Source organism: Acanthopagrus latus, chromosome 3 (genome assembly GCF_904848185.1).
Source record: "Acanthopagrus latus isolate v.2019 chromosome 3, fAcaLat1.1, whole genome shotgun sequence".
NCBI classification, from domain to species: Eukaryota; Metazoa; Chordata; class Actinopteri; order Spariformes; family Sparidae; genus Acanthopagrus; species Acanthopagrus latus.
The window spans coordinates 1,161,754-1,171,966 of NC_051041.1; positions in this window are offsets into that span (position 1 = coordinate 1,161,754).

Consider the following 10,213-nt stretch of genomic DNA (forward strand, 5'->3'; position numbering starts at 1 on the left):
TTGGTTATACAGGAACTGGATAACTGGCCTGGACACGCTGGTACGATCTCTAAACACATGATGTCCGCTACCACGTTCTTCCTCCTGGATCCAAAGTTATGACAATCAGCCAGAACCTCCTTTCCAGAACCTCAGTCTGTCACTCCATCATCATTATTGATTTGCTATAGGTTGATCTGAATGTAACTGACCCAACTTAAAGGAATAAATGTGAAAAATGTGATTTGGGAAATGTTATTACGGTTGATGCGACCCTACTTCCTAATTTATCAGTTTAATCAAGTTTTTTGTGACCTGGCCTTCATTTCTTAACTTCGATCAAAGTGGCTGTTTTTACAGTGAATGTGAATCAGTTTTGACGCAGTGATTTTTAGTGTTTGTTTGTTGTGCTTCAGGTCTGAACGTACAGCCGACAGCCTGTTTTCTGTCTGTTTGTTGGTTCGTTCCTGCCGTGACTCGTCGCGTGTGGACACACGGTGAGAACAACGGCTGATACATTCTTGTAATCAATTACATTTCTATTGGAGGCAGAAAAGAATTGAGATGAAGCTGAGCAATTTATACTAATAACCTATCATTTACATGTAGGAGTGCCTGCAGCATTAGACACAGTGTTCAGAACAAACATGAGAGGCGGAGGTGTGTTTACCACCAAACAAACAACTCCACCTCCACCAGTGAGGTGGAGCCGATCACACCAGCATCCTCTGAGTCTGATGCTCTGAGTCAGTGAGGAGACAAAAGACTGTTTTTTCAAACTAAACTCACTCACATTACTTAATGTGGGTGTCTGAATGTTCATGTTTCAAGGTTTTGTGAGCCAAATCCAGTCGGCTTTCACTTCTCAACGTTTGGACTTTCTGAATTTTTCGTTTTCCTCCGTTGGTGAACAGATCAAGGAGAAGACTCTGGACCGGACCATCGCCACAAAGAACCACTTGATTCTGTCCAAGTCCGTAGTCTTGCCTAGTTTCCACGTCTCAGTCAAACACCAGAATAAATGTTGGCAATTTACACTTCTTTTGGTTTAATTTTAACACTTTTTAGGTTCTGGCATAAAAAAAAAAACATCTGGTTAGGTTTAGGAAAAGATCTGGTTTAGGGTGAAATGACCTGGTTCTGTCATCATGTCCAAAAAAGAAATATCCAGTGGTTTCATGCCTACAAATATTGAAAATGAAATGTCACAACAATCCATCATCTTCGCCTGATCCTCTTCATCTTTCATCCTACTCAGCTGACGTCCTCTGGGTGACCAGAATCATGGAAATATCTGCAACTCTCCCTAAAAATGTCCACTGGTGTGACGTGAATGTGGCTCGACCGTTTGGCCAACAGGATGATGGTCCAGGAGCAACTAGCTGAAACTTTGCATATCACCACCTACCATCTCAGAGACGCCGAAGACATCACAGCAGAACAGATCAGTGTGATGCCGAGTCATCTCTGCCGGACCTTCTCCAGTTTGCGGTTGTGTCTGCAGCTCAGAGAGCAGCCATCGAAGGCCATCTTGTTTGTTTTGGTTTTGTCGGGCATCTGTTCTGTAGATGTTTCTACTGTAGCTTCCAGTCGCTGAGCTGTAGAGACCATGAGATATAAACTTATGCAGGGTTGGGATGACACAGACAGAATGTCCTGGGAGAGTTATATTTTTCTCCCACACCCTGGTGGGGACATGAAAGCAAAAATAAAGATTCATAAAGTACCAAAAATACTTAAAACAGTTATTGATTGTTAAACACAAAAAGGCAGATCACATGGTGGGAGCAGCTGGGACTTTGTGACGCCTACAGCAGCTCACAGATGATATAAAATGTCGGTTCTACATTTTAAACACATAGATTAAAAGTAGAACCAACATAAAGTAAACAATACATTTCTTCATTGCTGGTTGTGAAATGACACCCGACTAGCTGCACACCTCTTTTAACGACCATGCAGCATCCAATTATCATCAGAAAAGAGAACACTTCACCTGGGAGGGGAAAGTCTCCACTCTATGATTATTATTAATTGGTCCTCATAATTGTTCTTCTAATACGTAAGTCCTTTGTCATTTTTTTCTTTTGAAAGTGCGACCGGTGCTGTATATATTGGAGGTCCAGCAGACCGAGACACATTCAGCGAGACGAACTCCAGCAGAAGAAGAAGAGACGAGGAGAGGAAACAGACTTCATCACTTCGATTCATCGTCCCGGTGAGTAAAATTCACTTCATGTCTGATTTCTTTATGTTTTGACATCTTGTATTTTTAGATTTAATTGAGCTTTAAGATCTTTTCTGTGTGAATTAGTTGAAGTCTGTGATAAACCTGGAAGGATGATAATTTACTCCACTAATTAAAACATTCAATTGAAAATTGTTTTTTTCCTTAAAAAAAACAAACAAATCTTACATTTGAACGTAAATGTTTATTTTTACTCACAGAACAATTTACAGAAGCTTTGAAATGAGTTCATTTAAATGAACACGTGTTGATTTGGTTACGAAATGTGTCTCAGAATCATTATTTGTTCTCTTGATCAGTTTCCTACCTGCAGCTGATCGATTGTATGTCGTGTTAAAGAATTTAAACATTTGTTGGTTCTCACGTTTGCTCCTGTGAGGTTTGTCATTAATTTCGATGACATCGGTTTAGATTCAGGACCTTTCTTTTTCATTTCTTTTTCATTTTTGGACTATTGGACCATTTTTTTGCAGATTTTTTCTGACTTTTTTTTCTGAGTTCTGACTTTTGACATTTTCTTTCACGTTGCTCTGATCTTCTCACCTACATCAGATGTGTTCACTTCACATTTAAATGTTGATCAGATCAGAAGGACCTGAAAAACGTGATCGCCTGCCTGCTTGTGTTCACTTGTTGTTTTCATAGCGGTCTTAAAATGTGCACTCTGGTATTTCTATGTTGATGTTGGGTGTGTTAGTGTAGGCATCAGTCCAGTAGATCACCTCAGCTGGCGATGTGATTTAACACTTTAAGGCATCTGCGACAGTCAGTAGCTGAGGTTGTTATTCTGAGTGTGTTCTGAGAGAGAGAGAAAGCTTTTTGTAGAAAAAAAAGAACATTTTTGTGAACAGAAAAACTCTCACTCAAAGAGAAGTGTCACCAAACTTTTAATGCACATTACTTTGATGGTCTGGGTCACCACAAAGGTTTGTGATCCAGTTATCACAGTCGTGTCAGAGCTGCCAGCTGAGGTAGAAACTTTTCTGAATGAATCATTTACACGTCAACACAGGTTTAAAAATAAAGGAATGTCTTCTGTGTGTAAGATGTTGTAGCACGAACTTCATATGAATTCATAATAGCAGTCTAATCTGGAACGATTCCTGACTGTAGCTGCATTTACAGTTTGAACTCACACAGTGGCAGCTACACATAGATCAGACAGTTAATACAGGAGGGAAGATCACGGAAATGAAACAAATTAAGTCTTTTTATCAAAATGAATTACATATGACTGATATACAGGGAGGTGAAAAACAAATCACAATTCATTTCTGAATGGAAAACTTTTATTTAAGCACCTTCCTGCATTTTTATTGTATTTCCACATTAACATCAATTTAACATTTAATATTTTGGACAAGATAAGATGAAATCAGAGAAAAATGCATGTTGTTATTATTGTTATTATTATTATTATTATTATTATTATTCATTTAGTTAATTGTTAATTTAAGAATAAAAATGTCTTTTTACAGATATTTTCATTTCATCTCATTGTCATTACAGGTGATATAGATATAGGAGATAGTGGGGAGAACGGAAACCGATCACAATGATCATCAAGACCTTTATTGTTGTCCTTCTGTTTATTGGTAAGTTCTAAGGATATATTCAAATTGGACAGCAGCACTGAAAACAACAATCAATGAATGAATTCTGACCAAACTCTTGAATGAAACAGCATCCAACAGCCAGCCTGCTGAAGGAAGCCTTAAACGGAAATGTCCACAACGATCAACCACAATGGCCCCAACAACATCCTCAGCTGCACCAACAATGATCTCAACAGGAGCTCCAACAACTGGACCATCAACAGCAGCACCAACAACAACTGGACCATCAACAGCAGCACCAACAACAACTGGACCATCAACAGCAGCACCATCAACAGCAGCACCAACAACAACTGGACCATCAACAGCAGCACCAACAACAACTGGACCATCAACAGCAGCACCATCAACAGCAGCACCAACAACAACTGGACCATCAACAGCAGCACCAACAACAGCAGCACCAACAACAGCAGCACCAACAACAGGAGCACCAACAACAGCAGCACCAACAACTGGAGCACCATCAACAGCAGCACCATCAACAGCAGCACCAACAACAACTGGACCATCAACAGCAGCACCATCAACAGCAGCACCATCAACAGCAGCACCAACAACAACTGGACCATCAACAGCAGCACCAACAACAACTGGACCATCAACAGCAGCACCATCAACAGCAGCACCAACAACAACTGGACCATCAACAGCAGCACCAACAACAGCAGCACCAACAACAGCAGCACCAACAACAGGAGCACCAACAACAGCAGCACCAACAACTGGAGCACCATCAACAGCAGCACCATCAACAGCAGCACCAACAACAGCAGCACCATCAACAGCAGCACCAACAACAGCAGCACCATCAACAGCAGCACCAACAACAGCAGCACCAACAACAGCAGCAACAACAACAGCAGCAACAACAGCAGCAGCACCAACAACAGCAGCACCAACAACAGCAGCACCAACAACAGCAGCACCATCAACAGCAGCACCAGCAACAGCAGCACCATCAACAGCAGCACCAACAACTGGACCATCAACAGCAGCACCATCAACAGCAGCACCAACAACAACTGGACCATCAACAGCAGCACCATCAACAGCAGCACCAACAACAACTGGACCATCAACAGCAGCACCAACAACAGCAGCACCAACAACAGCAGCACCAACAACAGGAGCACCAACAACAGCAGCACCAACAACTGGAGCACCATCAACAGCAGCACCATCAACAGCAGCACCAACAACAGCAGCACCATCAACAGCAGCACCAACAACAGCAGCACCATCAACAGCAGCACCAACAACAGCAGCACCATCAACAGCAGCACCAACAACAGCAGCACCAACAACAGCAGCACCATCAACAGCAGCACCAACAACAGCAGCACCAACAACAGCAGCACCATCAACAGCAGCACCAGCAACAGCAGCACCATCAACAGCAGCACCAACAACTGGACCATCAACAGCAGCACCAACAACAACTGGACCATCAACAGCAGCACCAACAACAACTGGACCATCAACAGCAGCACCAACAACAACTGGACCATCAACAGCAGCACCAACAACAACTGGACCATCAACAGCAGCACCATCAACAGCAGCACCAACAACAACTGGACCATCAACAGCAGCACCAACAACAGCAGCACCAACAACAGCAGCACCAACAACAGGAGCACCAACAACAGCAGCACCAACAACTGGAGCACCATCAACAGCAGCACCATCAACAGCAGCACCAACAACAACTGGACCATCAACAGCAGCACCATCAACAGCAGCACCATCAACAGCAGCACCAACAACAACTGGACCATCAACAGCAGCACCAACAACAACTGGACCATCAACAGCAGCACCATCAACAGCAGCACCAACAACAACTGGACCATCAACAGCAGCACCAACAACAGCAGCACCAACAACAGGAGCACCAACAACAGCAGCACCAACAACTGGAGCACCATCAACAGCAGCACCATCAACAGCAGCACCAACAACAGCAGCACCATCAACAGCAGCACCAACAACAGCAGCACCATCAACAGCAGCACCAACAACAGCAGCACCAACAACAGCAGCACCATCAACAGCAGCACCAACAACAGCAGCACCAACAACAGCAGCACCATCAACAGCAGCACCAGCAACAGCAGCACCATCAACAGCAGCACCAACAACTGGACCAACAACTGGACCATCAGCTGCAGCAGCAGCAGCAAGTTCCACAGCAGCTACAGCTGCAGCGATGGCAGCAACAGCAGCAGCAACAGCAGCAGCAACAGCAGCCGCCTCAACCGAACCTGCCGCTGAAGCAGCAGCAGCAGCTGCAGAAGATGCTGCTGCTGCAGCACACGAAGCAGCAATGGCTTCAGCCGCAGTACTAAATGGATCAATGTCACCACTAGAGGCAGCAGAACTAGCAAAGAAAGCAGCCGAAGCAGCGAAAACAGCAACAAGTGCAGCGAAGGCAGCAGCTGAAACTGAATCGGCATGTCCAGAAGTAGCAGAGAAAATTGCTGAGGCAGCATCAAACGTATCAGGTGCGGCAGATAAGGTAGCAGAGGCCGCAGCAAAGATTGCATCTGCAGCGACACCAGAAACTGCAGCCGCAGCTGCATCAGCTTCAACAGAGGCAGCAGCAGCTGCAGAAGAAGCTCTGAAAGCGTTACAGGCTGCATTAACTGCAGCCAGAGAACCAACAGTTGGACCAGACACAGACTTCGGTGAGTTAGCAATTGTAGCAGCACAACAAACCGCAGAATTGGCTTTAGAAACAGTAATGAAGGCAAAACTAGCAGCAGAAGACGCAGCTGATAATACGACACAAGCAGCTGGAGCAGCTCAGGAAGCAGCAGCAACAGCAGCCGCAGTCGTAGCTGCAGGAAGAACATCGACAGCTGCTGCTGCAGCCGCATCGGCCGTTTATACAGCAGCACCTCCGAGACCTACAGCAACAACCACCGCAGCATCGCCAACAGTGGAAACTACAATGAAATCATCATCTACAACTGGACCAATGACAACAAATACACAGCCACTACCAACAGCTGCAACTACAGCGACAGCCACCGCCACAGCAGCTACAGCTGCAGCGTCTGCAGCAGCAGCAGCAGCAGCAGCAACAACAGCAGCCATAGCCGGAGAAACATCTGCAACTGCAAAAAATGCTTCAATGGCTGCTCTCGCAGCAGCTGACGCAGCTGCGGCAGTCATAGAGGGAAGAGCATCACCAGCAGCGGCAGCAAAAGCAGCAACAGATGCAGCTGATGCAGCTGCAGCAGCAGCAACAGCAGCAATACAAGCAGCAAAAGCAGCACCAGCAGCAACAGCAGAACTAGCCGAGGGAACACTTGCAGCATCAATAAAAGCTGCAGCAGCAGCAAAAGCAGCAGCAACAGCAGCAAGGCTAGCAGCTCATCTTCAAGAATCAGAAACAACACCAGAAGCTGAAGCAGCTGCCATAAGAGCTGCAAAAACAGCAGCAGAGGAAGCAGAAGAAGCAGCAGAGGAACTAAAAGAAATACTTAAAACCGCAGCGACAGGACCAACTCCAGCAGAAACAGCTGCTGCAATTCAATCAGCAATAGATGCGGCTGAGAAAGCAGCCGAAACTGCAAACGAAGCAAAAACAGCAGCAGAAACAGCAGCAATAGCAGTTACAGGAACAGGAGAGACGGCAGACGAACTGGCAGCACTATCCACAGAAAAAGCAAGAGAGGCAATCAGCGCAGCAAAAGCAGCAGCAGTGTTCTCAGACCTGGCAGGAGTGTGGGATAAAACAACAACAGTGCAGCCAACAGTAACTATGGGACCAACAGCAGTAGCCACAGTGACGGCATCATCAGCTTCTGCAGCTGCTGCAGCAGCTTCCACAGCAGCTGCAGCAGCAGGAGCCGCTTCAACGTCTGCTGGAGCAACAAAATCTCCAGCTGCCGCAAAAGCCATCCAGGCTGCAGAAACAACAGCCAGAGCTGCTGCACTGGTGGCGACAGGAGCAGCACCGGCAACAGTGGCAGCTGAAGCAGCAACACAAGCTGCCAAGGACGCCAAAGAAGCAGCTGAGGCAGCAGCAGAAGAAGCAAAAACAGCACCAGCATCAAGACGAGAGGCAGTTGCACGACTATCGAATGCAGCATCAATAGCAGCAGACGCCACTGAAAAGGCAGCAACAGCAGCAAGAACGGCAGCTCAGGGAGGACCGACAGCGATCACAGACGCTACAGCAGCTGCAACAGCGGTGGCAGAAAAATCAAAAGATGTGGCAAAAATATTAGAAACAGAAATATCTTCCGTCCCAGGGCCAACTGCAACAGCACGAAGTGTATCACTGTCCGCAGCTCTATCAGTGGCAGTGATGGCAGAAGCAACAGGAATAACAGCAGCATCAGCGCCTGGAAGTGCCGACATGTCCGGATTAAGGCAATCAGCAGCACTTGCAGCAGCAAGAGGAGCAGCAGCAGCAGCCACAGGAGCTAAAGCAGCTCTCCCAGATGGAGGCTTCAACTTATCCACTGTGACACCAACACCTGACACAACAGAACCAGACACAGAAGGGAAAACTGCAGCAGCAGCAACAGCAGCCTCAACAGCAGCAGCAGCAACAGCATTAGCAGCCTCTACAGCGGCAGCTGCTGGAGTACCTCCCAAAGAAGTAGAAACTGCAGTCAAAGCTGCACAAGTAGCAGCTACAACTGCAGCATTAGCAGCAGCAGGAAAGGCATCACCATCATTGGCAGAAAAGGCTGCCATAGACGCAGCAGAAGCAGCAGAAGAAGTAGCACTAAAAGCGTTACAGGCAGCATTAACAGCTCCGCCATCAACAGCCAAGGTAGCAAAACAAATGGCAGAGGCATCAGCAACAGCCGCATTAGCAGCCAGAGAAGCAGCAACAGCAGCAACAAAGGCAGCTTCTGAAACAGCAACACCAGAGGCAATTACAGCAGCTGCAGAAGCTGCAAAAACAGCAGCAGCAGCAGCAAAAGGAACATTAGAGTCAATATCAGCAGTCACAGCAGAGGAAGCAGGAGAAATGACAGAGGCAGTGAAATCAGCAATGGACATCGCAGGAACTGTGGCTAATTTCACAGAAGCAAATGCAAAGGTAGCAGAAAAAGTGCCAGAAGCTGCAGCCGCAGAGATACCAGGATTAATGGCATCAGCAGCAAACGCTGCAGCAGAAGCAGCAAAAACAGCAGAATCTGCTTTATCAAAGGCACCTGAAGGAACAACCCCTGATGCAACACCACGACCAGCGACTGCAGCACCACAGGCAAGCACATCTGGAACACCTGCAGCAACAGGAGCAGATAAAGCAAAGGAAGCAGCGGTGGTCAGCTCTACGGCAGCAGCAGCATCGGCTGCAGCAGCAGCCTCAGCAGCAGCTCTAGCTGCTGGACCAGAAGCATTTGAAGCAGCAGGAAATGCAGCAAAAGCTTCAAAAGAAGCAGCAAACGCTGCAAACTTAGTTGCTGCAGGGTTAGCTCCAGTGAGCACAGCAACAGCTGCAGCAAGAAAAGCAGCTGAAGCAGCAGATGCAGCATCACGAGCGGCGATACAAGCAGCATCAGCATCGCCAGAAGCAGCACAGATAGCTGTGTCGGCATTAAAATCAGCAAATGCAGCAGAGACGGCAGCAAAAGCAGCAGAAAATGCAGCATCTGCCAAAGCAACACCAGAAACAATGTCTGAAGCTGTAGAAGCTGCCAAAACTGTGGCCGCAGAGGCAGCAGAGGCAGCAGAAGAACTGCAGAAGATGTTATCAGACAACCCGGGGTCAACAGCAGCATCAGTCGCAGAGGCGCAGGTGGTGGCAGCGATGGCAAAAGCAACAGCAATGGCAGCAAAAGCAGCAGCAGAGACAGCAGCAGAGGCAGCAGGAGCAACTTCAGCAGCAGACGCAGCAGACCTAGCAGCCGCCATGACGTCAACAATGCAGGCGGCAGCAGCGTCTGCCGAGGCAGCGGCGGCAGCAGCTGAAGCAGCAGTGTCGAGAGCTCCCTCCAGTAACGCAGCAACAACGGCAGCACCAGCAGAAACAACAACCGGAGCTGAAACTGCAGCAGGAGACGGATCCAACACAACAACAGCAGCCGCAGTCAACAACAAGATGGGTCTGATTTCTGTCACAGTGGCTGTCATGGCTGCTGTCCTGCTGTAAAGAGCAACATGACACGGCTGCATCAGGACTGATGGACTGTCCAGTACAATGATATATTTATTATTTTACTTGTCAAATGTATCATGTATCATGTTTATGTCTATGAAAATGTGTTCAGAATGGAGAGGAAGGGTCGATCAGTCCTCTGACTCCGGGTAAATCAAAATATTAATAAACTCTTTCAAGAATCAATAACAGAGGCAAACAGCTGATATATTTGTTTATGTAGGTTTAAATTATGCTATT